The sequence below is a fragment of the Platichthys flesus genome, chromosome 10, assembly GCF_949316205.1.
Source record: "Platichthys flesus chromosome 10, fPlaFle2.1, whole genome shotgun sequence".
Lineage (NCBI taxonomy): Eukaryota > Metazoa > Chordata > Actinopteri > Pleuronectiformes > Pleuronectidae > Platichthys > Platichthys flesus.
The window spans coordinates 24,357,642-24,380,120 of record NC_084954.1 but is presented as its reverse complement, the minus strand read 5'-3'; the positions used below and the strand labels follow the sequence as shown (position 1 = coordinate 24,380,120).

Sequence of the window (22,479 nt, the reverse complement as noted above, 5' to 3'; positions counted from 1 at the left end):
GGTACCACAGCAAGGGAAATTTGTGCCAAGAGGTTAGCGTGGACATCCAACACTTGTGGATTATCGCTTCTCGGCCTTTTGGCTAAGATCAAGTGTAGTATCTGTTCTTATCAGTTTAATATCTGATATGTCCTCTATATGAGGACTACATATTAAGCAGATATTTGGCAAGAGGAGCAGAAATTTGGAGCTTGCTCCCTTCTCTCCACGCATCGACCTAGCATTGCAGTGCCGCTGGGAACGGTGCACTCTGTTCTTACCTTGTAGAAAAGCAAACACTCAAACAATTGTGGAGGTTTCAAGGTGAATTCGACACTGGGTCAATGAAACTGAGGGAATGGCCTGGCAGACTTTGACAAGTGTGCAAAACTGCTCTGATGACTCACTGCCTTGTAAAGCGATCATGCATGACTCTGCACGGGGTCACAATAAGCATCAACTAGATTCCAAATAGAATCAGAAGCGTTTGTTAAAAACTGAAACGTTTATTCACTCAACATCTCCTGGGAGACTTGGTTAGAAAGCAGAGTCCGCTTTTGGACCCAATGTAAGTGGTTCAGGGATGTATCGCTTAAAAAGGCTTAAAAGCCAATCACTAGTCAGGGCAGGAGCAAATAAAGCCTTGTATAATTTGTGTTGGCAGATGGGGGCGTGGTGGGAATGTTGTATACTAGAATCTGACATGCGGAAAGCAAAGAGAGGCCCACCGCGAAGGTGGTGACTGTGACCGAGAGGCTCCACCGCTGCTCTCGAGCAGAGGGCCATGCTGACTCTGGTTTCTCTTCATAACGCACAAGTCTTTCGCCTTTTACTAAAGACTTCCGTGGAGAGGAACAAACATGAGTTGAATCTATTTTTGGCAGGCTTTGCTGTATGGCTGAGCCTTATGAAATTGTAAAAAGTCAAAGAGCTGTCTAGGTCAGAAATCAAGTGTCCACAAAGGAGAGCTTGGGCGGAGGTGATGAGCAGCAGCCATTGTTGTGCACACCTACAAACGGGGTACCACAGCAAGGGAGATTTGTGCCAAGAGGTTAGCTTGGACATCCAACACTTGTGGATTATCGCTTCTCAGCCTTTTGGCTAAGATCAAGTGTAGTATCTGTTCTTATCAGTTTAATATCTGATATGTCCTCTATATGAGGACTACATATTAAGCAGATTTTTGGCAAGAGGAGCAGAAATTTGGAGCTTTCTCCCTTCTCTCCACGCATCGACCTAGCATTGCAGTGCCGCTGGGAACGGTGCACTCTGTTCTTACCTTGTAGAAAAGCAATCACTCAAACAATTGTGGAGGTTTCAAGGTGAATTGTACACTGGGTCAATGAAACTGAGGGAATGGCCTGGCAGAGTTTGACAAGTGTGCAAAACTGCTCTGATGACTCACTGCCTTGTGAAGCGATTATGCATGAATCTGCACGGGGTCACAATGAGCATCAACTGGATTCCAAATAGAATCAGAAGCATTTGTCAAAAACTGAAACGTGTTTTCACTCAACATCTCCTGGGAGACTTGGTGAGAAAGCAGAGTCCGCTTTTGGACCCAATGTAAGTGGTTCAGGGATGTATTGCTTAAAAAGGCTTAAAAGCCAATCATTAGTCAGGGCAGGAGCAAATAAAGCCTTGTATAATTTGTGTTGGCAGATGGGGGCGTGGTGGGAATGTTGTATAATAGAATCTGACATGCGGAAAGCAAAGAGAGGCCCACCGCGAAGGTGGTGACTGTGACCGAGAGGCTCCACCGCTGCTCTCGAGCAGAGGGCCATGCTGACTCTGGTTTCTCTTCATAACGCACAAGTCTTTCGCCTTTTACTAAAGACTTCCGTGGAGAGGAACAAACATGAGTTGAATCTATTTTTGGCAGGCTTTGCTGTATGGCTGAGCCTTATGAAATTGTGAAAAGTCAAAGAGCTGTCTAGGTCAGCAATCAGGTGTCCACAAAGGAGAGCTTGGGCGGAGGTGATGAGCAGCCATTGTCATGCACACCTACAAACGGGGTACCACAGCAAGGGAGATTTGTGCCAAGAGGTTAGCTTGGACATCCAACACTTGTGGATTATCGCTTCTCGGCCTTTTGGCTAAGATCTAGCCAGGTGAGAAGGGTTTGCGGACGTGGATTGTCATAATGACGTCAGCAACAGTTTCACAGCAGGGACTTCCCGTGCTGAAAAATACTTTGAGATTCATTTGGAAGAGTACTGAAGTTTTTTTGGATAGGAGAGAATTTGGAGTTAATATTCTTTTTGGAGCCTTGTCCCTCAAGATAGATGACCTCCTCTGCTTGCAGAGAAATGCCACCGACCGTTTTTTTGATGTTACGTTCTATAATCTCACCAAGATGGAGGAAACGAAAAGGTTGGCTGATCGTTTGGCTGATGGACCACTGAGGGAGTACCAGATTCAAAGCCTTTGCCGAACTGGTGAGCGTGTTATCACAATTCATAACTATAATCCCTGGGTAACTGAAGAAGCAACCAGATACTTCCTTTCTAAGCATGTGACAGTGATTTCGAGCATGAGGGAAATCAGGGACTCTCTTGACGTTTGGACTGGAAAAAGACAATGTCGTGTGCGGCTGAAGGATGACCCAGATGGTCACGATGGCTACCACCACCCCCCTGCCTCCTTCACCATAGGCACAAATAGAGGATATCTGTACTACTCGGGCCAGCCTATTTACTGCAGAAAATGCACAGACTTTGGTCACACGGCAGAATCCTGCACGCAGGTGAGGTGCAGAAATTGCAAGGGTCTAGGACACAAAATGGGGACTTGTGACCGTTCCAGAAAATGCAATATTTGTGGGTCTGAAGGACATTTATTTAAGCACTGCCCTGAGGTCCGCTCCTCCTATGCAAGCATTGTAAGGCGACCAATGTGCGAAGATCCTGATGCCTCCTCCCTGAGAGCAATTAACGAGGTAATTGATCAAATGTTTGTGGACAATGAGATTGAGGCAAATGTGGTTGATCCACCTGAACGAGCACCTCCCCCAGAGAAGAAGAAGGGGGAGGAGACTACAACCTCAGAGGAGAGCCAACCTGTTCCTGAGTGGACCACAGTGGAAAGCAGGGGAGGCAAGGGGAAAAAAAGGAGGATCGAGACAAGCGCTGTGCCCCTGGGAGTGGATAGCGTGTTCAGTGTTCTTTCTGAGGTTGTGGAGGAGTCGCAGGAGGAAGGGGAGATGGAGGGGCTGCAGGTGAACAGCGATCAGGATGTGAAGGCTGCTGCCAGGGTGGATGGGCTGGAGGGTGGAGAACATGGACAAATTCCAGTGCAGACTAAGGTGACAGACTCTGACGGCAGCATGCCCCCGTCCGGGTGTGTCCTGGTGGAGTCCCTGGCTCCGAACAACTCTGACAGGGATTTGGTTTCAGAGCAATGCTCATTGCTTCCAGAGGGTAATACCCCCAACTCAGGGCACGCGGTGCCCGAGGAAAAGACACATAGGGAAGGCATTGAATTTGACTGTGAAGTTGAAAATTAGAGAAAACACAGTGTCTCGTCTTTGATGGTTTGTTTGTTTGTTTTGTTTTTTGTCTCATTCCTCATTTACCAGAATGTCCTCATTACATATAGTTTCCATAAATGTTAGAGGTTTGAGGAACAAGGCCAAAAGGGAAGTGGTCTTTTCTCATTTATGTTCAATCAACTTTTCTTTATGCCTTTTGCAAGAGGTCCACTTGAAAAATGAAGACGACGTGAACCTATTCTCAAAAGAGTGGACCAAAGGTGAATCTAGGTGGAGCATTGGGGGGGTCCATTCATCTGGGGTGGGAACACTATGTGGGAATAATGAAGTCCAAGTGGTTGGCAGTTTTTCAGTGGTACAGGGGAGGGTTTTGGTAACAGATATTGACTGGAAGGGAAAGGGGTTAAGAGTTATTAACATATATGCCCACTCTTCTCCAAAGGAGAGAAGGGAGCTTTTTCTTAGTCTTGACACTGCTTTCATGACCAACCGCCATGTGGTAATTGGAGGAGACTTCAATTCCCAAAGTGAGGGCAGCAAGGCCGAGGCCAGTTTAATAAATATTGTTACAAAGTATAATTTGGTGGATTCATATAAAAAAGCTAACCCAGACGATCTTGGCTTCACATGGTCAAATAGTAGAGGGGCGAAGAGTAGGATAGACTATATATTTTGTCCGGTAGAATTTCAGGTGACAGGGGCGAAAGTATCACCAGTTTTTTACACAGATCACAACATGCTCTCAGTAAAACTAACCTCAATGATGATCAAAAATGGTAAAGGGTATTGGAAATTAAACAACAATATTCTAGAGCTCCAGCAGTTTAGGGTAGCATTAAAGTGTTTTCTAAAAGATTGCTTTCATATGAGAGTATTTTATGAAAATGTCTGTGAATGGTGGGAAAGCACAAAGCTGCGTATTAGATACTACACACAGAATTACTCAAAAGAATCAAGGAAAGAGGAATTTAAATTATACTACCGACTGCAAAAAGCCATAAATAAATTAATGGAACAGAGAAATGCAGGTGGACAAATTGATAAGGACTTGCTGAAACATTTGCAAGATAAACAGAGGTTATTTTTTCACAACAGAGCAGAGGCCTATAAATTCCGGTGTCTTAGAGAGAAGTGGGAGAGTGACGAAAAGTGTTCTCCCTACTTCTTTAGACAGTCCAAAGCACAGGCAAAGAGGAGGAGCATAGTTTCCGTTTTAAATGAAACAGGTGAGGAGATTAACGATCCTGATGGGATTGCTCAAGTTATCTCTAATCATTTTTCTACGTTTTTTAAAGCAGAAAAGGTTGACTACATGAAAGGTGCAACATTGTTAGACAATATAGACAGATTCATACCTGAAGATCTGAGAACAGAGCTAGATAAAGATTTTACTTTAGAAGAAATCCTGAGGGCAACCATGTCTTTGAAAAAGGGCAAGGTGCCAGGAATAGATGGGATCACAAAAGAATTTTATATAATATTTTGGGAAGACATTGGGTCATGGCTGTTAGAGTTGTTCACTTATATATGTACATCTGGGATTATGGGGGAATCCATGAGAAAAGGGGTGATATCCCTGCTGTTTAAAAAAGGTGATGTCAACAAAATATCAAACTACAGGCCTCTAACAATGCTTTGTACAGATTATAAGATTTTTAGTAAGGTTTTGACAAACCGTTTGGTGTCAGCTCTACCCTTAATCATCGGCTCAGATCAGACATGTGCAGTACCTGGCAGGCAACTAAACTGGAATTTACAAATGCATAGAGATATACTATCTTATTCTCAGGACAGAAATATACCACTAATTGTCCTCAGTCTTGACCAGGAAAAAGCCTTTGACAGAGTTGATCACAATTTTTTGTTTAGGACACTAAAGAAATTTGGCTTCGGTGCTAGATTCAGGAGTTGGTTGAGGATTTTATACACAGAAGTCGGAAGCAGTGTTAATGTTAATGGCAACCTTGGTGAATTCTTTAAACAAACCAGAGGGGTCAGACAGGGATGTCCAGCATCAGCCCCCTTGTATGTGCTATTCATTGAAACGCTGGCATGTGCAATCAGGAAAAATGTTAACATCAAGGGTATACAGCTGCCTGGTGGTGAATCCTTGACCATATCCCAGTATGCAGATGACACTGTACTGTATTTAAAAGATGATTTCTGTCTGCGCGAAGCTATGCAGGTCATCGACACATTCTCAGTTGCTTCTGGTTCTAGAGTCAATACAGGAAAATCCCAAATCAAATACTTTGGAAAGTGGAAGGACAGAGTTGATAACCCTTTAGGGTTCTCTCTGTGTGCGGGGCCAATGACTTTACTGGGAATATCCTTTGGAAATAACAATGATGGAGAAACTAATTGGGAGACAAAATTGGGAAAAGTGCTGAAAAAACTAAATATGTGGAAATTAAGAAGGCTGTCCATTAGTGGTAAGATTTTGGTTATTAAATCTGATTTATTGCCGACATTACTTCATGTGGCTTATATTTTCCCCATGCCGGCTTTAGTTTGTTTAAAACTTCAAAAATCTCTGTTTCAGTTCATATGGGGAGGGTATGAATACATTAAAAGAGCTACAATGTATCAGCCGGTCGAAAGAGGTGGTAGGGACATGCCAAATTTAGGTTTGAAGTTCAAAGTTTTGTTTTTTTCAAATACATGTAGAATAATGTTAAACCCACCTGAACACAAATGCCAACCATTGATTAAATTCTGGCTCTCTATCCATCTGAGACCTCTTGTGGCGAAATGGGAAAACAGTTTTCCGAAAGCAGAGGTCATGCCAGATCATTATAAAAAAATGATAAGTTGGGCAAAGAAATACAAGGAGTGTTGGAAAAGAGATTCAGTAGTTAATCACAAAAAGCTGTATGAAACGTTGATTGCTAAGTTTGACCCTAAAGATGGTTTGCATGTTCATAGTGACGTGTGGAGAAGAACCCAATGCAAGAGTCTAGAAAACAGATTAAGAGATTTTAATTGGTTGGTGCTTCATAGGAAATTACCTGTGAGGAATACTCTATTTAATCATGATTTAACATTAAATAGGATATGCCCAAGACGTGGATGCAATGGGGTAGAAACCGTGGAACATGCATTATTTGAATGTCCCTTTGCAAAACAATTGTGGAAGAAATTGGGCCAAAGATTCGGGTTTCTAAAAGAGGTGAATTGGGAAAAAGTTCTGTTCATGGATTTTAGTTTAGAGGGGGACAAAGGTGTGTGCAAAGCCTTAGAACTTACATCAATTGTGAAGGCTAAGTTATGGGAGGTAAGAGGTAGTATAATAAATGAGACGGAAAAGTGGTCGATAGAAAACACTACACACAGTATTGAAGACATTATGCGGCGAAAACTTAAATTGGAGGCGAGCAAATGGGGCATCGACTCAATTAAAGATCGATGGAAAATTATTTTTGACAATCTGTAGACTGAACTCATGAAAGAGTCTTTTATTGTACCTCCTCTTATTTTCTTTTAGTCCGATAGAATTCTGGAGGTCTTAAGATGTGGAGAGATGATGATCTTTGTAATGTAAAGTATTGTACTGCTCATGAGTGAATTAAATAAAAAAAAATTCCAAAAAAAAAAAAAAAAATCTGTTCTTATCAGTTTAATATCTGATATGTCCTCTATATGAGGACTACATATTAAGCAGATTTTTGGCAAGAGGAGCAGAAATTTGGAGCTTGCTCCCTTCTCTCCACGCATCGACCTAGCATTGCAGTGCCGCTGGGAACGGTGCACTCTGTTCTTACCTTGTAGAAAAGCAAACACTCTAACAATTGTGGAGGTTTCAAGGTGAATTCTACACTGGGTCAATGAAACTGAGGGAATGGCCTGGCAGAGTTTGACAAGTGTGCAAAACTGCTCTTATGACTCACTGCCTTGTGAAGTGATTATGCATGACTCTGCACGGGGTCACAATGAGCATCAACTGGATTCCAAATAGAATCAGAAGCATTTGTCAAAAACTGAAACGTGTTTTCACTCAACATCTCCTGGGAGACTTGGTGAGAAAGCAGAGTCCGCTTTTGGACCCAATGTAAGTGGTTCAGGGATGTATCGCTTAAAAAGGCTTAAAAGCCAATCACTAGTCAGGGCAGGAGCAAATAAAGCCTTGTATAATTTGTGTTGGCAGATGGGGGCGTGGTGGGAATGTTGTATACTAGAATCTGACATGCGGAAAGCAAAGAGAGGCCCACCGCGAAGGTGGTGACTGTGACCGAGAGTCTCCACCGCTGTTCTCGAGCAGAGGGCCATGTTGACTCTGGTTTCTCTTCATAACGCACAAGTCTTTCGCCTTTTACTAAAGACTTCCGTGGAGAGGAACAAACATGAGTTGAATCTATTTTTGGCAGGCTTTGCTGTATGGCTGAGCCTTATGAAATTGTGAAAAGTCAAAGAGCTGTCTAGGTCAGAAATCAAGTGTCCACAAAGGAGAGCTTGGGCGGAGGTGATGAACAGCAGCCATTGTTATGCACACCTACAAACGGGGTACCACAGCAAGGGAGATTTGTGCCAAGAGGTTAACTTGGACATCCAACACTTGTGGATTATCGCTTCTCGGTCTTTTGGCTAAGATCAAGTGTAGTATCTGTTCTTATCAGTTTAATATCTGATATGTCCTCTATATGAGGACTACATATTAAGCAGATTTTTGGCAAGAGGAGCAGAAATTTGGAGCTTGCTCCCTTCTCTCCACGCATCGACCTAGCATTGCAGTGCCGCTGGGAACGGTGCACTCTGTTCTTACCTTGTAGAAAAGCAAACACTCAAACAATTGTGGAGGTTTCAAGGTGAATTCTACACTGGGTCAATGAAACTGAGGGAATGGCCTGGCAGAGTTTGACAAGTGTGCAAAACTGCTCTGATGACTCACTGCCTTGTGAAGCGATTATGCATGAATCTGCACGGGGTCACAATGAGCATCAACTGGATTCCAAATAGAATCAGAAGCATTTGTCAAAACCTGAAACGTGTTTTCACTCAACATCTCCTGGGAGACTTGGTGAGAAAGCAGAGTCCGCTTTTGGACCCAATGTAAGTGGTTCAGGGATGTATTGCTTAAAAAGGCTTAAAAGCCAATCATTAGTCAGGGCAGGAGCAAATAAAGCCTTGTATAATTTGTGTTGGCAGATGGGGGCGTGGTGGGAATGTTGTATACTAGAATCTGACATGCGGAAAGCAAAGAGAGGCCCACCGCGAAGGTGGTGACTGTGACCGAGAGGCTCCACCGCTGCTCTCGAGCAGAGGGCCATGCTGACTCTGGTTTCTCTTCATAACGCACAAGTCTTTCGCCTTTTACTAAAGACTTCCGTGGAGAGGAACAAACATGAGTTGAATCTATTTTTGGCAGGCTTTGCTGAATGGCTGAGCCTTATGAAATTGTGAAAAGTCAAAGAGCTGTCTAGGTCAGCAATCAGGTGTCCACAAAGGAGAGCTTGGGCGGAGGTGATGAGCAGCCATTGTTATGCACACCTACAAACGGGGTACCACAGCAAGGGAGATTTGTGCCAAGAGGTTAGCTTGGACATCCAACACTTGTGGATTATCGCTTCTCGGCCTTTTGGCTAAGATCTAGCCAGGTGAGAAGGGTTTGCGGACGTGGATTGTCATAATGACGTCAGCAACAGTTTCACAGCAGGGACTTCCCGTGCTGAAAAATACTTTGAGATTCATTTGGAAGAGTACTGAAGTTTTTTTGGATAGGAGAGAATTTGGAGTTAATATTCTTTTTGGAGCCTTGTCCCTCAAGATAGATGACCTCCTCTGCTTGCAGAGAAATGCCACCGACCGTTTTTTTGATGTTACGTTCTATAATCTCACCAAGATGGAGGAAACGAAAAGGTTGGCTGATCGTTTGGCTGATGGACCACTGAGGGAGTACCAGATTCAAAGCCTTTGCCGAACTGGTGAGCGTGTTATCACAATTCATAACTATAATCCCTGGGTAACTGAAGAAGCAACCAGATACTTCCTTTCTAAGCATGTGACAGTGATTTCGAGCATGAGGGAAATCAGGGACTCTCTTGACGTTTGGACTGGAAAAAGACAATGTCGTGTGCGGCTGAAGGATGACCCAGATGGTCACGATGGCTACCACCACCCCCCTGCCTCCTTCACCATAGGCACAAATAGAGGATATCTGTACTACTCGGGCCAGCCTATTTACTGCAGAAAATGCACAGACTTTGGTCACACGGCAGAATCCTGCACGCAGGTGAGGTGCAGAAATTGCAAGGGTCTAGGACACAAAATGGGGACTTGTGACCGTTCCAGAAAATGCAATCTTTGTGGGTCTGAAGGACATTTATTTAAGCACTGCCCTGAGGTCCGCTCCTCCTATGCAAGCATTGTAAGGCGACCAATGTGCGAAGATCCTGATGCCTCCTCCCTGAGAGCAATTAACGAGGTAATTGATCAAATGTTTGTGGACAATGAGATTGAGGCAAATGTGGTTGATCCACCTGAACGAGCACCTCCCCCAGAGAAGAAGAAGGGGGAGGAGACTACAACCTCAGAGGAGAGCCAACCTGTTCCTGAGTGGACCACAGTGGAAAGCAGGGGAGGCAAGGGGAAAAAAAGGAGGATCGAGACAAGCGCTGTGCCCCTGGGAGTGGATAGCGTGTTCAGTGTTCTTTCTGAGGTTGTGGAGGAGTCGCAGGAGGAAGGGGAGATGGAGGGGCTGCAGGTGAACAGCGATCAGGATGTGAAGGCTGCTGCCAGGGTGGATGGGCTGGAGGGTGGAGAACATGGACAAATTCCAGTGCAGACTAAGGTGACAGACTCTGACGGCAGCATGCCCCCGTCCGGGTGTGTCCTGGTGGAGTCCCTGGCTCCGAACAACTCTGACAGGGATTTGGTTTCAGAGCAATGCTCATTGCTTCCAGAGGGTAATACCCCCAACTCAGGGCACGCGGTGCCCGAGGAAAAGACACATAGGGAAGGCATTGAATTTGACTGTGAAGTTGAAAATTAGAGAAAACACAGTGTCTCGTCTTTGATGGTTTGTTTGTTTGTTTTGTTTTTTGTCTCATTCCTCATTTACCAGAATGTCCTCATTACATATAGTTTCCATAAATGTTAGAGGTTTGAGGAACAAGGCCAAAAGGGAAGTGGTCTTTTCTCATTTATGTTCAATCAACTTTTCTTTATGCCTTTTGCAAGAGGTCCACTTGAAAAATGAAGACGACGTGAACCTATTCTCAAAAGAGTGGACCAAAGGTGAATCTAGGTGGAGCATTGGGGGGGTCCATTCATCTGGGGTGGGAACACTATGTGGGAATAATGAAGTCCAAGTGGTTGGCAGTTTTTCAGTGGTACAGGGGAGGGTTTTGGTAACAGATATTGACTGGAAGGGAAAGGGGTTAAGAGTTATTAACATATATGCCCACTCTTCTCCAAAGGAGAGAAGGGAGCTTTTTCTTAGTCTTGACACTGCTTTCATGACCAACCGCCATGTGGTAATTGGAGGAGACTTCAATTCCCAAAGTGAGGGCAGCAAGGCCGAGGCCAGTTTAATAAATATTGTTACAAAGTATAATTTGGTGGATTCATATAAAAAAGCTAACCCAGACGATCTTGGCTTCACATGGTCAAATAGTAGAGGGGCGAAGAGTAGGATAGACTATATATTTTGTCCGGTAGAATTTCAGGTGACAGGGGCGAAAGTATCACCAGTTTTTTACACAGATCACAACATGCTCTCAGTAAAACTAACCTCAATGATGATCAAAAATGGTAAAGGGTATTGGAAATTAAACAACAATATTCTAGAGCTCCAGCAGTTTAGGGTAGCATTAAAGTGTTTTCTAAAAGATTGCTTTCATATGAGAGTATTTTATGAAAATGTCTGTGAATGGTGGGAAAGCACAAAGCTGCGTATTAGATACTACACACAGAATTACTCAAAAGAATCAAGGAAAGAGGAATTTAAATTATACTACCGACTGCAAAAAGCCATAAATAAATTAATGGAACAGAGAAATGCAGGTGGACAAATTGATAAGGACTTGCTGAAACATTTGCAAGATAAACAGAGGTTATTTTTTCACAACAGAGCAGAGGCCTATAAATTCCGGTGTCTTAGAGAGAAGTGGGAGAGTGACGAAAAGTGTTCTCCCTACTTCTTTAGACAGTCCAAAGCACAGGCAAAGAGGAGGAGCATAGTTTCCGTTTTAAATGAAACAGGTGAGGAGATTAACGATCCTGATGGGATTGCTCAAGTTATCTCTAATCATTTTTCTACGTTTTTTAAAGCAGAAAAGGTTGACTACATGAAAGGTGCAACATTGTTAGACAATATAGACAGATTCATACCTGAAGATCTGAGAACAGAGCTAGATAAAGATTTTACTTTAGAAGAAATCCTGAGGGCAACCATGTCTTTGAAAAAGGGCAAGGTGCCAGGAATAGATGGGATCACAAAAGAATTTTATATAATATTTTGGGAAGACATTGGGTCATGGCTGTTAGAGTTGTTCACTTATATATGTACATCTGGGATTATGGGGGAATCCATGAGAAAAGGGGTGATATCCCTGCTGTTTAAAAAAGGTGATGTCAACAAAATATCAAACTACAGGCCTCTAACAATGCTTTGTACAGATTATAAGATTTTTAGTAAGGTTTTGACAAACCGTTTGGTGTCAGCTCTACCCTTAATCATCGGCTCAGATCAGACATGTGCAGTACCTGGCAGGCAACTAAACTGGAATTTACAAATGCATAGAGATATACTATCTTATTCTCAGGACAGAAATATACCACTAATTGTCCTCAGTCTTGACCAGGAAAAAGCCTTTGACAGAGTTGATCACAATTTTTTGTTTAGGACACTAAAGAAATTTGGCTTCGGTGCTAGATTCAGGAGTTGGTTGAGGATTTTATACACAGAAGTCGGAAGCAGTGTTAATGTTAATGGCAACCTTGGTGAATTCTTTAAACAAACCAGAGGGGTCAGACAGGGATGTCCAGCATCAGCCCCCTTGTATGTGCTATTCATTGAAACGCTGGCATGTGCAATCAGGAAAAATGTTAACATCAAGGGTATACAGCTGCCTGGTGGTGAATCCTTGACCATATCCCAGTATGCAGATGACACTGTACTGTATTTAAAAGATGATTTCTGTCTGCGCGAAGCTATGCAGGTCATCGACACATTCTCAGTTGCTTCTGGTTCTAGAGTCAATACAGGAAAATCCCAAATCAAATACTTTGGAAAGTGGAAGGACAGAGTTGATAACCCTTTAGGGTTCTCTCTGTGTGCGGGGCCAATGACTTTACTGGGAATATCCTTTGGAAATAACAATGATGGAGAAACTAATTGGGAGACAAAATTGGGAAAAGTGCTGAAAAAACTAAATATGTGGAAATTAAGAAGGCTGTCCATTAGTGGTAAGATTTTGGTTATTAAATCTGATTTATTGCCGACATTACTTCATGTGGCTTATATTTTCCCCATGCCGGCTTTAGTTTGTTTAAAACTTCAAAAATCTCTGTTTCAGTTCATATGGGGAGGGTATGAATACATTAAAAGAGCTACAATGTATCAGCCGGTCGAAAGAGGTGGTAGGGACATGCCAAATTTAGGTTTGAAGTTCAAAGTTTTGTTTTTTTCAAATACATGTAGAATAATGTTAAACCCACCTGAACACAAATGCCAACCATTGATTAAATTCTGGCTCTCTATCCATCTGAGACCTCTTGTGGCGAAATGGGAAAACAGTTTTCCGAAAGCAGAGGTCATGCCAGATCATTATAAAAAAATGATAAGTTGGGCAAAGAAATACAAGGAGTGTTGGAAAAGAGATTCAGTAGTTAATCACAAAAAGCTGTATGAAACGTTGATTGCTAAGTTTGACCCTAAAGATGGTTTGCATGTTCATAGTGACGTGTGGAGAAGAACCCAATGCAAGAGTCTAGAAAACAGATTAAGAGATTTTAATTGGTTGGTGCTTCATAGGAAATTACCTGTGAGGAATACTCTATTTAATCATGATTTAACATTAAATAGGATATGCCCAAGACGTGGATGCAATGGGGTAGAAACCGTGGAACATGCATTATTTGAATGTCCTTTTGCAAAACAATTGTGGAAGAAATTGGGCCAAAGATTCGGGTTTCTAAAAGAGGTGAATTGGGAAAAAGTTCTGTTCATGGATTTTAGTTTAGAGGGGGACAAAGGTGTGTGCAAAGCCTTAGAACTTACATCAATTGTGAAGGCTAAGTTATGGGAGGTAAGAGGTAGTATAATAAATGAGACGGAAAAGTGGTCGATAGAAAACACTACACACAGTATTGAAGACATTATGCGGCGAAAACTTAAATTGGAGGCGAGCAAATGGGGCATCGACTCAATTAAAGATCGATGGAAAATTATTTTTGACAATCTGTAGACTGAACTCATGAAAGAGTCTTTTATTGTACCTCCTCTTATTTTCTTTTAGTCCGATAGAATTCTGGAGGTCTTAAGATGTGGAGAGATGATGATCTTTGTAATGTAAAGTATTGTACTGCTCATGAGTGAATTAAATAAAAAAAAAATTCCAAAAAAAAAAAAAAAAAAAAAAAAAATCTGTTCTTATCAGTTTAATATCTGATATGTCCTCTATATGAGGACTACATATTAAGCAGATTTTTGGCAAGAGGAGCAGAAATTTGGAGCTTGCTCCCTTCTCTCCACGCATCGACCTAGCATTGCAGTGCCGCTGGGAACGGTGCACTCTGTTCTTACCTTGTAGAAAAGCAAACACTCAAACAATTGTGGAGGTTTCAAGGTGAATTCTACACTGGGTCAATGAAACTGAGGGAATGGCCTGGCAGAGTTTGACAAGTGTGCAAAACTGCTCTTATGACTCACTGCCTTGTGAAGTGATTATGCATGACTCTGCACGGGGTCACAATGAGCATCAACTGGATTCCAAATAGAATCAGAAGCATTTGTCAAAAACTGAAACGTGTTTTCACTCAACATCTCCTGGGAGACTTGGTGAGAAAGCAGAGTCCGCTTTTGGACCCAATGTAAGTGGTTCAGGGATGTATCGCTTAAAAAGGCTTAAAAGCCAATCACTAGTCAGGGCAGGAGCAAATAAAGCCTTGTATAATTTGTGTTGGCAGATGGGGGCGTGGTGGGAATGTTGTATACTAGAATCTGACATGCGGAAAGCAAAGAGAGGCCCACCGCGAAGGTGGTGACTGTGACCGAGAGGCTCCACCGCTGCTCTCGAGCAGAGGGCCATGCTGACTCTGGTTTCTCTTCATAACGCACAAGTCTTTCGCCTTTTACTAAAGACTTCCGTGGAGAGGAACAAACGTGAGTTGAATCTATTTTTGGCAGGCTTTGCTGTATGGCTGAGCCTTATGAAATTGTGAAAAGTCAAAGAGCTGTCTAGGTCAGCAATCAGGTGTCCACAAAGGAGAGCTTGGGCGGAGGTGATGAGCAGCCATTGTTATGCACACCTACAAACGGGGTACCACAGCAAGGGAGATTTGTGCCAAGAGGTTAGCTTGGACATCCAACACTTGTGGATTATCGCTTCTCGGCCTTTTGGCTAAGATCAAGTGTAGTATCTGTTCTTATCAGTTTAATAACTGATATGTCCTCTATATGAGGACTACATATTAAGCAGATTTTTGGCAAGAGGAGCAGAAATTTGGAGCTTGCTCCCTTCTCTCCACGCATCGACCTAGCATTACAGTGCCGCTGGGAACGGTGCACTCTGTTCTTACCTTGTAGAAAAGCAAACACTCAAACAATTGTGGAGGTTTCAAGGTGAATTCTACACTGGGTCAATGAAACTGAGGGAATGGCCTGGCAGAGTTTGACAAGTGTGCAAAACTGCTCTTATGACTCACTGCCTTGTGAAGTGATTATGCATGACTCTGCACGGGGTCACAATGAGCATCAACTGGATTCCAAATAGAATCAGAAGCATTTGTCAGAAACGTGTTTTCACTCAACATCTCCTGGGAGACTTGGTGAGAAAGCAGAGTCCGCTTTTGGACCCAATGTAAGTGGTTCAGGGATGTATCGCTTAAAAAGGCTTAAAAGCCAATCACTAGTCAGGGCAGGAGCAAATAAAGCCTTGTATAATTTGTGTTGGCAGATGGGGGCGTGGTGGGAATGTTGTATACTAGAATCTGACATGCGGAAAGCAAAGAGAGGCCTACCGCGAAGGTGGTGACTGTGACCGAGAGGCTCCACCGCTGCTCTCGAGCAGAGGGCCATGCTGACTCTGGTTTCTCTTCATAACGCACAAGTCTTTCGCCTTTTACTAAAGACTTCCGTGGAGAGGAACAAACATGAGTTGAATCTATTTTTGGCAGGCTTTGCTGTATGGCTGAGCCTTATGAAATTGTGAAAAGTCAAAGAGCTGTCTAGGTCAGCAATCAGGTGTCCACAAAGGAGAGCTTGGGCGAAGTTGATGAGCAGCCATTGTTATGCACACCTACAAACGGGGTACCACAGCAAGGGAGATTTGTGCCAAGAGGTTGGCTTGGACATCCAACACTTGTGGATTATCGCTTCTCGGCATTTTGGCTAAGATCAAGTGTAGTATCTGTTCTTATCAGTTTAATATCTGATATGTCCTCTATATGAGGACTACATATTAAGCAGATTTTTGGCAAGAGGAGCAGAAATTTGGAGCTTGCTCCCTTCTCTCCACGCATCGACCTAGCATTACAGTGCCGCTGGGAACGGTGCACTCTGTTCTTACCTTGTAGAAAAGCAATCACTCAAACAATTGTGGAGGTTTCAAGGTGAATTCTACACTGGGTCAATGAAACTGAGGGAATGGCCTGGCAGAGTTTGACAAGTGTGCAAAACTGCTCTGATGACTCACTGCCTTGTGAAGCGATTATGCATGAATCTGCACGGGGTCACAATGAGCATCAACTGGATTCCAAATAGAATCAGAAGCATTTGTCAAAAACTGAAACGTGTTTTCACTCAACATCTCCTGGGAGACTTGGTGAGAAAGCAGAGTCCGCTTTTGGACCCAATGTAAGTGGTTCAGGGATGTATTGCTTAAAAAGGCTTAAAAGCCAATCATTAGTCAGGGCAGGAGCAAATAAAGCCTTGTATAATTTGTGTTGGCAGATGGGGGCGTGGTGGGAATGTTGTATACTAGAATCTGACATGCGGAAAGCAAAGAGAGGCCCACCGCGAAGGTGGTGACTGTGACCGAGAGGCTCCACCGCTGCTCTCGAGCAGAGGGCCATGCTGACTCTGGTTTCTCTTCATAACGCACAAGTCTTTCGCCTTTTACTAAAGACTTCCGTGGAGAGGAACAAACATGAGTTGAATCTATTTTTGGCAGGCTTTGCTGTATGGCTGAGCCTTATGAAATTGTGAAAAGTCAAAGAGCTGTCTAGGTCAGCAATCAAGTGTCCACAAAGGAGAGCTTGGGCGGAGGTGATGAGCAGCCATTGTTATGCACACCTACAAACGGGGTACCACAGCAAGGGAGATTTGTGCCAAGAGGTTAGCTTGGACATCCAACACTAAGCAATATTGTGGATTATTGCTTCTCGGCCTTTTGGCTAAGATCAAGTGTAGTATCTGTTCTTATCAGTTTAATATCTGATATGTCCTCTATATGAGGTCTACATATTAAGCAGATTTTTGGCAAGAGGAGCAGAAATTTGGAGCTTGCTCCCTTCTCTCCACGCATCGACCTAGCATTGCAGTGCCGCTGGGAACGGTGCACTCTGTTCTTACCTTGTAGAAAAGCAAACACTCAAACAATTGTGGAGGTTTCAAGGTGAATTCTACACTGGGTCAATGAAACTGAGGGAATGGCCTGGCAGAGTTTGACAAGTGTGCAAAACTGCTCTTATGACTCACTGCCTTGTGAAGTGATTATGCATGACTCTGCACGGGGTCACAATGAGCATCAACTGGATTCCAAATAGAATCAGAAGCATTTGTCAAAAACTGAAACGTGTTTTCACTCAACATCTCCTGGGAGACTTGGTGAGAAAGCAGAGTCCGCTTTTGGACCCAATGTAAGTGGTTCAGGGATGTATCGCTTAAAAAGGCTTAAAAGCCAATCACTAGTCAGGGCAGGAGCAAATAAAGCCTTGTATAATTTGTGTTGGCAGATGGGGGCGTGGTGGGAATGTTGTATACTAGAATCTGACATGCGGAAAGCAAAGAGAGGCCCACCGCGAAGGTGGTGACTGTGACCGAGAGGCTCCACCGCTGCTCTCGAGCAGAGGGCCATGCTGACTCTGGTTTCTCTTCATAACGCACAAGTCTTTCGCCTTTTACTAAAGACTAACGTGGAGAGGAACAAACATGAGTTGAATCTATTTTTGGCAGGCTTTGCTGTATGGCTGAGCCTTATGAAATTGTGAAAAGTCAAAGAGCTGTCTAGGTCAGCAATCAGGTGTCCACAAAGGAGAGCTTGGGCGGAGGTGATGAGCAGCCATTGTTATGCACACCTACAAACGGGGTACCACAGCAAGGGAGATTTGTGCCAAGAGGCTACCGTGGACATCCAACACTTGTGGATTATCGCTTCTCGGCCTTTTGGCTAAGATCAAGTGTAGTATCTGTTCTTATCAGTTTAATATCTGATATGTGCTCTATATGAGGACTACATATTAAGCAGATTTTTGGCAAGAGGAGCAGAAATTTGGAGCTTGCTCCCTTCTCTCCGAGCATTGGCCTAGCATTGCAGTGCCGCTGGGCATGGTGCTCTCTGTTCTTACCTTGTAGAAAAGCAAACACTCAAACAATTGTGGAGGTTTTAAGGTGAATTCTACACTGGGTCAATAAAACTGAGGGAATGGCCTGGCAGAGTTTGACAAGTGTGCAAAACTGCTCTGATGACTCACTGCCTTGTGAAGCGATTATGCATGAATCTCCACGGGGTCACAATGAGCATCAACTGGATTCCAAATAGAATCAGAAGCATTTGTCAAAAACTGAAACGTGTTTTCACTCAACATCTCCTGGGAGACTTGGTGAGAAAGCAGAGTCCGCTTTTGGACCCAATGTAAGTGGTTCAGGGATGTATTGCTTAAAAAGGCTTAAAAGCCAATCACTAGTCAGGGCAGGAGCAAATAAAGCCTTGTATAATTTGTGTTGGCAGATGGGGGCGTGGTGGAAATGTTGTATACTAGAATCTGACATGCGGAAAGCAAAGAGAGGCCCACCGCGAAGGTGGTGACTGTGACCGAGAGGCTCCACCGCTGCTCTCGAGCAGAGGGCCATGCTGACTCTGGTTTCTCTTCATAACGCACAAGTCTTTCGCCTTTTACTAAAGACTTCCGTGGAGAGGAACAAACATGAGTTGAATATATTTTTGGCAGGCTTTGCTGTATGGCTGAGCCTTATGAAATTGTGAAAAGTCAAAGAGCTGTCTAGGTCAGCAATCAAGTGTCCACAAAGGAGAGCTTGGGCGGAGGTGATGAGCAGCCATTGTTATGCACACCTACAAACGGGGTACCACAGCAAGGGAGATTTGTGCCAAGAGGTTAGCTTGGACATCCAACACTTGTGGATTATCGCTTCTCGGCCTTTTGGCTAAGATCAAGTGGAGAAACGGCGACAGAGTTGGACGAAGAAGGAACACAGCTGACAAAAAGATGGCCCCAACGGCCTCCAAGGAACAGACGAGCCCAAAGGTCGGCGTGAGGTTCACGATACGCTTTCAGGCTGAGCCGGTGGAGGAACATCTGATTTCGAGAGACTGGTTCTGCAAAAATGTCATCTTGGAACAACTGAGGCTGAAGGTAGAAGATGTATACTGCATCCAGTGGAACCAGCCAGAAAAAGCCTTTGACGTTACCCTGGTCAGTGAAGATATGTATTCAAGAGTGGCTGAAGCCTGTAGAAAGGAGGCTGGGACAAGATTCATAGCCGGTTACAAGATTTTGAACCTGGACAGACCAAATTTCAGAACTATCACGGTGCATACCTACAACCCCTTCGTCACCGACCTAGCACTAGTGGCTTTTTTGGGACAGCACGGAGAGGTTGTGACTAGTGCTAGGTACGTAAAAGACATGAGGGGATTCTGGACAGGAAGAAGGCAGTTCCAAGTGCTGCTGAACCCTGACGCAGAAGGACATGGAGGACTGAAGCATCCACCTGCTCTTTTCAGCCTTGGTGGGGACCGCGGTTACCTGTTTTACGCCCGGCAACCAGCTTTCTGTAGGCGTTGCAGGCAGTCAGGCCATACAGAGGCAGGCTGTTCCAGAGCCGGCTGCCGTACCTGTGGCCAAGGGGGCCATGAGGCTAAAGAGTGCACAGGGCCCAAGGCCTGTCATGGATGTGGTGAAATGGGCCACCTTTACCGCAACTGTCCAAGCAGAAGGAGGACCTTTGCGGAAGTGGCCAAGTCCAATGGAGAACCAGAAAAAGCAAAGCATCCAGGAAAGGGACCCTTGCCTGCAGAGAATGGCTCATGCACAGCGGTACTGGCGGCGCCAGCTACGGATCTTTCTGAAATTGGAACAGAGGAAGTCCCCCTGGAGAAAGGAACAAAAGGCAGTGCCACCCGGGATACCGAAGCCCAGGTGACCTGTGACCACGCAGGGGGAGAATTTCCTCCCATCAGACCAGATCCAGCCACCTCCAAGATCAAGAAGGGGGCACGGAAAGGATCACAGGTTTTCGGAGGGGGGAAAGCAATTAGAAGCGGAGAGAGTAAGGAGGAGGGCCATAGTAAAAAGTCAAAGGGGGAAGGCAACGGGGCCGAGGGACAGGACCAAGAGAAGGGAGTTGATGGTGGGATGGTTAGTGGGGTAGAGCAGCAAAGAAGGGCTGCAGAGGAGGGAGGACATCAGGAGCAGGATGGGGGTAACATAGGGCTAGGTAAGGGTGGGGAAGCTATTGAGCATATCGGAGGAGATCCATGTGAGCTGCCAAATGTAGGTTGTGGGCTGGAGCTGGATTTACCTCCAGACCTGCTCAATATACTATCCCCTATGGGAGAAGATGCATATGAGGGACCCAACAGGCCATCAACATCGCCAAATCCAGTGCCCTTTTCCTGGGCGGACGAGATGGAGAGGGAGGACTTCTTCTCGCAGTAGGGAGGTTGTATTTGGGGGGGGGGGGGGGGGGGTTTTGTGTGGCTGTAAACACTTTAAAAATACAAATTATAATGGCTGTAGTAAAGATGCTTTCATTAAATGTAAGAGGAATGAGGGACACGTTTAAAAGAAGGGTTGTTTATGATTTTGTGGACCATCTGCATGTTGATATTTGTTTATTGCAGGAGGTTCATCTAAGGGACATAGGGGATGTAGCGAAATTCTCAAGGGAGTGGACGAAAGGGGATTCAATCTGGAGTGTGGGAGGGGTCCACTCTACAGGTGTAGGGATATTGTTTGGGGTTAAAGAGATAAGGGTGGAGGATGTGTTCACAATTGTCCAAGGGAGGATACTGGGTGCTGACATCACATGGGGGACCAACAAGCTGAGGGTTGTTGTGGTGTATGGACCACAAACTCAGAGGGAAAGACAAAAAATGTTTGGTTTAGTAGAGACACACCTGACCACCAATAGGCAGGTAATTGTAGGTGGGGATTTCAATGTGCAGTTAGGCAAGGGGGGGGACACCAGCGATATTTATATCTCCCACCTCATGGCTAGACACGGGTTAGTAGATGGGGGGAGGATGGTTAGGCCACTGGCAGACGGTCCCACATGGCGTAATTCACGCGGAACGTATAGACGTCTTGACTACGTGTTTGCCTCAAAGTCTATGATATTGGTGTCAGGTCGACTGCTCCCTGTGTTTTTCTCTGACCATGATGGGCTGCTGTTTGAGGTGCGCCTGTGCCTGCCTGTTTTTGGGCGTGGGTACTGGCGCTTAAATATAAGCATACTAGAGGAGGACATGTTCAAACAAAGTTTTAAACTGTTTTTCAAAAAACTTTTAGGACTAAGACCATTGTGTACTGGAGTGATGGAGTGGTGGGAAGTAGCCAAGAAACGCATGAAAATGTTTTGCGACAGTTTTTCTAAAAAGAAGGTGAGGTTGGCAAAGAGAGAGGTGTTTCGCTTACAGCACCTCCTCGAGCTTGAATACAGCAAAGGAAACAGCACTGGCACAGTAAATCAGTGGGCTTGTGACTCCCTAAAAGCAAAGCTCAGGGAGGTCTTTGAGGGTAGGGCCCGGGCTTACCTGTTCCTGGTGCAACGAAATGACTTGGAGAAGCATGAGACATGTTCTGCTGCTTTCTTCAGCTCAATACGGGCAGACAGGAAAAGACAGGTACAGACCGGGATCAGGGACAAGCAGGGTGTGGTAGTGTCGGAGGCAGCTGAGATGGTGGGGGCTGCTACTGACCACTACCGCACAAGTTTCCAGGAGAAAGAGGTAGATGTAGGGGGAGGGGAATACTTCCTGAACTTACTGACCAAGCAGGTGCCGTCGGACATAGCGCAGGCTTTGGAGGCCCCGCTCACACTCAAAGAGCTCGAGGGAGCCCTTGGTAAAATGAACAAGCGGAAGGTGCCTGGCATCGACGGACTGCCGGTGGAGTTTTATCTCAAGTTCTGGGAGATTCTTGGACCGGTAGTGTTGGAGGTGTTGTCCACAGTGCTTCTCACAGGTGCAATGGGAGGGACTATGGCTACAGGGGTGATCTCCCTTCTGTTTAAAAAGGGGGATGGCACCGACCTCGGAAACTGGCGGCCACTGACAATGTTGTGTGTTGACTATAAACTCCTGGCAAAGGTCCTAGCGGATCGTCTGGGCACAGCGCTTCCACACGTGGTCCATGTGGACCAAACGTGTGGGGTGGCGGGGCGCTCTGTTAGATGGAATCTCCAGCTCATACGAGACGCTGTCGCTTGGGCGGAAGACAGACACCTGCCATTTATGGTGGTGGGCCTCGACCAGGCAAAGGCCTTTGACAGGGTTCACTGGGGCTTTATGTTTAGGGTATTGGAAAGGTTAGGCTTTAACAAGGGTTTTGTCGGATGGTTGCGCACATTATACACAGGTGTGGGGAGCACAGTGGCAGTCAACGGTCACTTA

The 22,479-nt window shown here is 44.7% G+C and overlaps 17 non-coding genes and 1 pseudogene across 17 annotated transcripts; all 18 read left to right on the top strand.

The window, feature by feature from the left end:
• The first annotated feature begins 62 nt into the window (after window positions 1–62).
• On the top strand, window positions 63–254 carry LOC133962712 (U2 spliceosomal RNA). The gene has a single exon (XR_009922288.1). It is a non-coding gene; the product is annotated as a U2 spliceosomal RNA (small nuclear RNA).
• Window positions 255–767: 513 nt separating this feature from the next.
• On the top strand, window positions 768–880 carry LOC133963405 (U5 spliceosomal RNA). The gene has a single exon (XR_009922907.1). It is a non-coding gene; the product is annotated as a U5 spliceosomal RNA (small nuclear RNA).
• Window positions 881–1,060: 180 nt separating this feature from the next.
• Window positions 1,061–1,252, top strand: LOC133962878 (U2 spliceosomal RNA). Its single transcript, XR_009922445.1, has one exon. It is a non-coding gene; the product is annotated as a U2 spliceosomal RNA (small nuclear RNA).
• Window positions 1,253–1,765: 513 nt separating this feature from the next.
• On the top strand, window positions 1,766–1,878 carry LOC133963404 (U5 spliceosomal RNA). The gene has a single exon (XR_009922906.1). It is a non-coding gene; the product is annotated as a U5 spliceosomal RNA (small nuclear RNA).
• A 5,166-nt stretch (window positions 1,879–7,044) lies between these two features.
• On the top strand, window positions 7,045–7,224 carry LOC133963025 (U2 spliceosomal RNA; annotated as a pseudogene).
• Window positions 7,225–7,737: 513 nt separating this feature from the next.
• LOC133963403 (U5 spliceosomal RNA) lies at window positions 7,738–7,850 on the top strand. Its single transcript, XR_009922905.1, has one exon. It is a non-coding gene; the product is annotated as a U5 spliceosomal RNA (small nuclear RNA).
• A 180-nt stretch (window positions 7,851–8,030) lies between these two features.
• Window positions 8,031–8,222, top strand: LOC133962775 (U2 spliceosomal RNA). The gene has a single exon (XR_009922347.1). It is a non-coding gene; the product is annotated as a U2 spliceosomal RNA (small nuclear RNA).
• A 513-nt stretch (window positions 8,223–8,735) lies between these two features.
• LOC133963177 (U5 spliceosomal RNA) lies at window positions 8,736–8,847 on the top strand. The gene has a single exon (XR_009922690.1). It is a non-coding gene; the product is annotated as a U5 spliceosomal RNA (small nuclear RNA).
• Window positions 8,848–14,015: 5,168 nt separating this feature from the next.
• Window positions 14,016–14,204, top strand: LOC133963048 (U2 spliceosomal RNA). Its single transcript, XR_009922588.1, has one exon. It is a non-coding gene; the product is annotated as a U2 spliceosomal RNA (small nuclear RNA).
• A 513-nt stretch (window positions 14,205–14,717) lies between these two features.
• LOC133963635 (U5 spliceosomal RNA) lies at window positions 14,718–14,830 on the top strand. Its single transcript, XR_009923128.1, has one exon. It is a non-coding gene; the product is annotated as a U5 spliceosomal RNA (small nuclear RNA).
• A 177-nt stretch (window positions 14,831–15,007) lies between these two features.
• LOC133962666 (U2 spliceosomal RNA) lies at window positions 15,008–15,199 on the top strand. Its single transcript, XR_009922245.1, has one exon. It is a non-coding gene; the product is annotated as a U2 spliceosomal RNA (small nuclear RNA).
• Window positions 15,200–15,706: 507 nt separating this feature from the next.
• On the top strand, window positions 15,707–15,819 carry LOC133963402 (U5 spliceosomal RNA). The gene has a single exon (XR_009922904.1). It is a non-coding gene; the product is annotated as a U5 spliceosomal RNA (small nuclear RNA).
• A 177-nt stretch (window positions 15,820–15,996) lies between these two features.
• LOC133962874 (U2 spliceosomal RNA) lies at window positions 15,997–16,188 on the top strand. The gene has a single exon (XR_009922441.1). It is a non-coding gene; the product is annotated as a U2 spliceosomal RNA (small nuclear RNA).
• A 513-nt stretch (window positions 16,189–16,701) lies between these two features.
• LOC133963399 (U5 spliceosomal RNA) lies at window positions 16,702–16,814 on the top strand. Its single transcript, XR_009922902.1, has one exon. It is a non-coding gene; the product is annotated as a U5 spliceosomal RNA (small nuclear RNA).
• A 186-nt stretch (window positions 16,815–17,000) lies between these two features.
• LOC133962760 (U2 spliceosomal RNA) lies at window positions 17,001–17,192 on the top strand. Its single transcript, XR_009922333.1, has one exon. It is a non-coding gene; the product is annotated as a U2 spliceosomal RNA (small nuclear RNA).
• A 513-nt stretch (window positions 17,193–17,705) lies between these two features.
• On the top strand, window positions 17,706–17,818 carry LOC133963855 (U5 spliceosomal RNA). The gene has a single exon (XR_009923335.1). It is a non-coding gene; the product is annotated as a U5 spliceosomal RNA (small nuclear RNA).
• A 177-nt stretch (window positions 17,819–17,995) lies between these two features.
• Window positions 17,996–18,187, top strand: LOC133962953 (U2 spliceosomal RNA). The gene has a single exon (XR_009922516.1). It is a non-coding gene; the product is annotated as a U2 spliceosomal RNA (small nuclear RNA).
• A 513-nt stretch (window positions 18,188–18,700) lies between these two features.
• LOC133963171 (U5 spliceosomal RNA) lies at window positions 18,701–18,813 on the top strand. The gene has a single exon (XR_009922684.1). It is a non-coding gene; the product is annotated as a U5 spliceosomal RNA (small nuclear RNA).
• The last annotated feature ends 3,666 nt before the right edge of the window (window positions 18,814–22,479 follow it).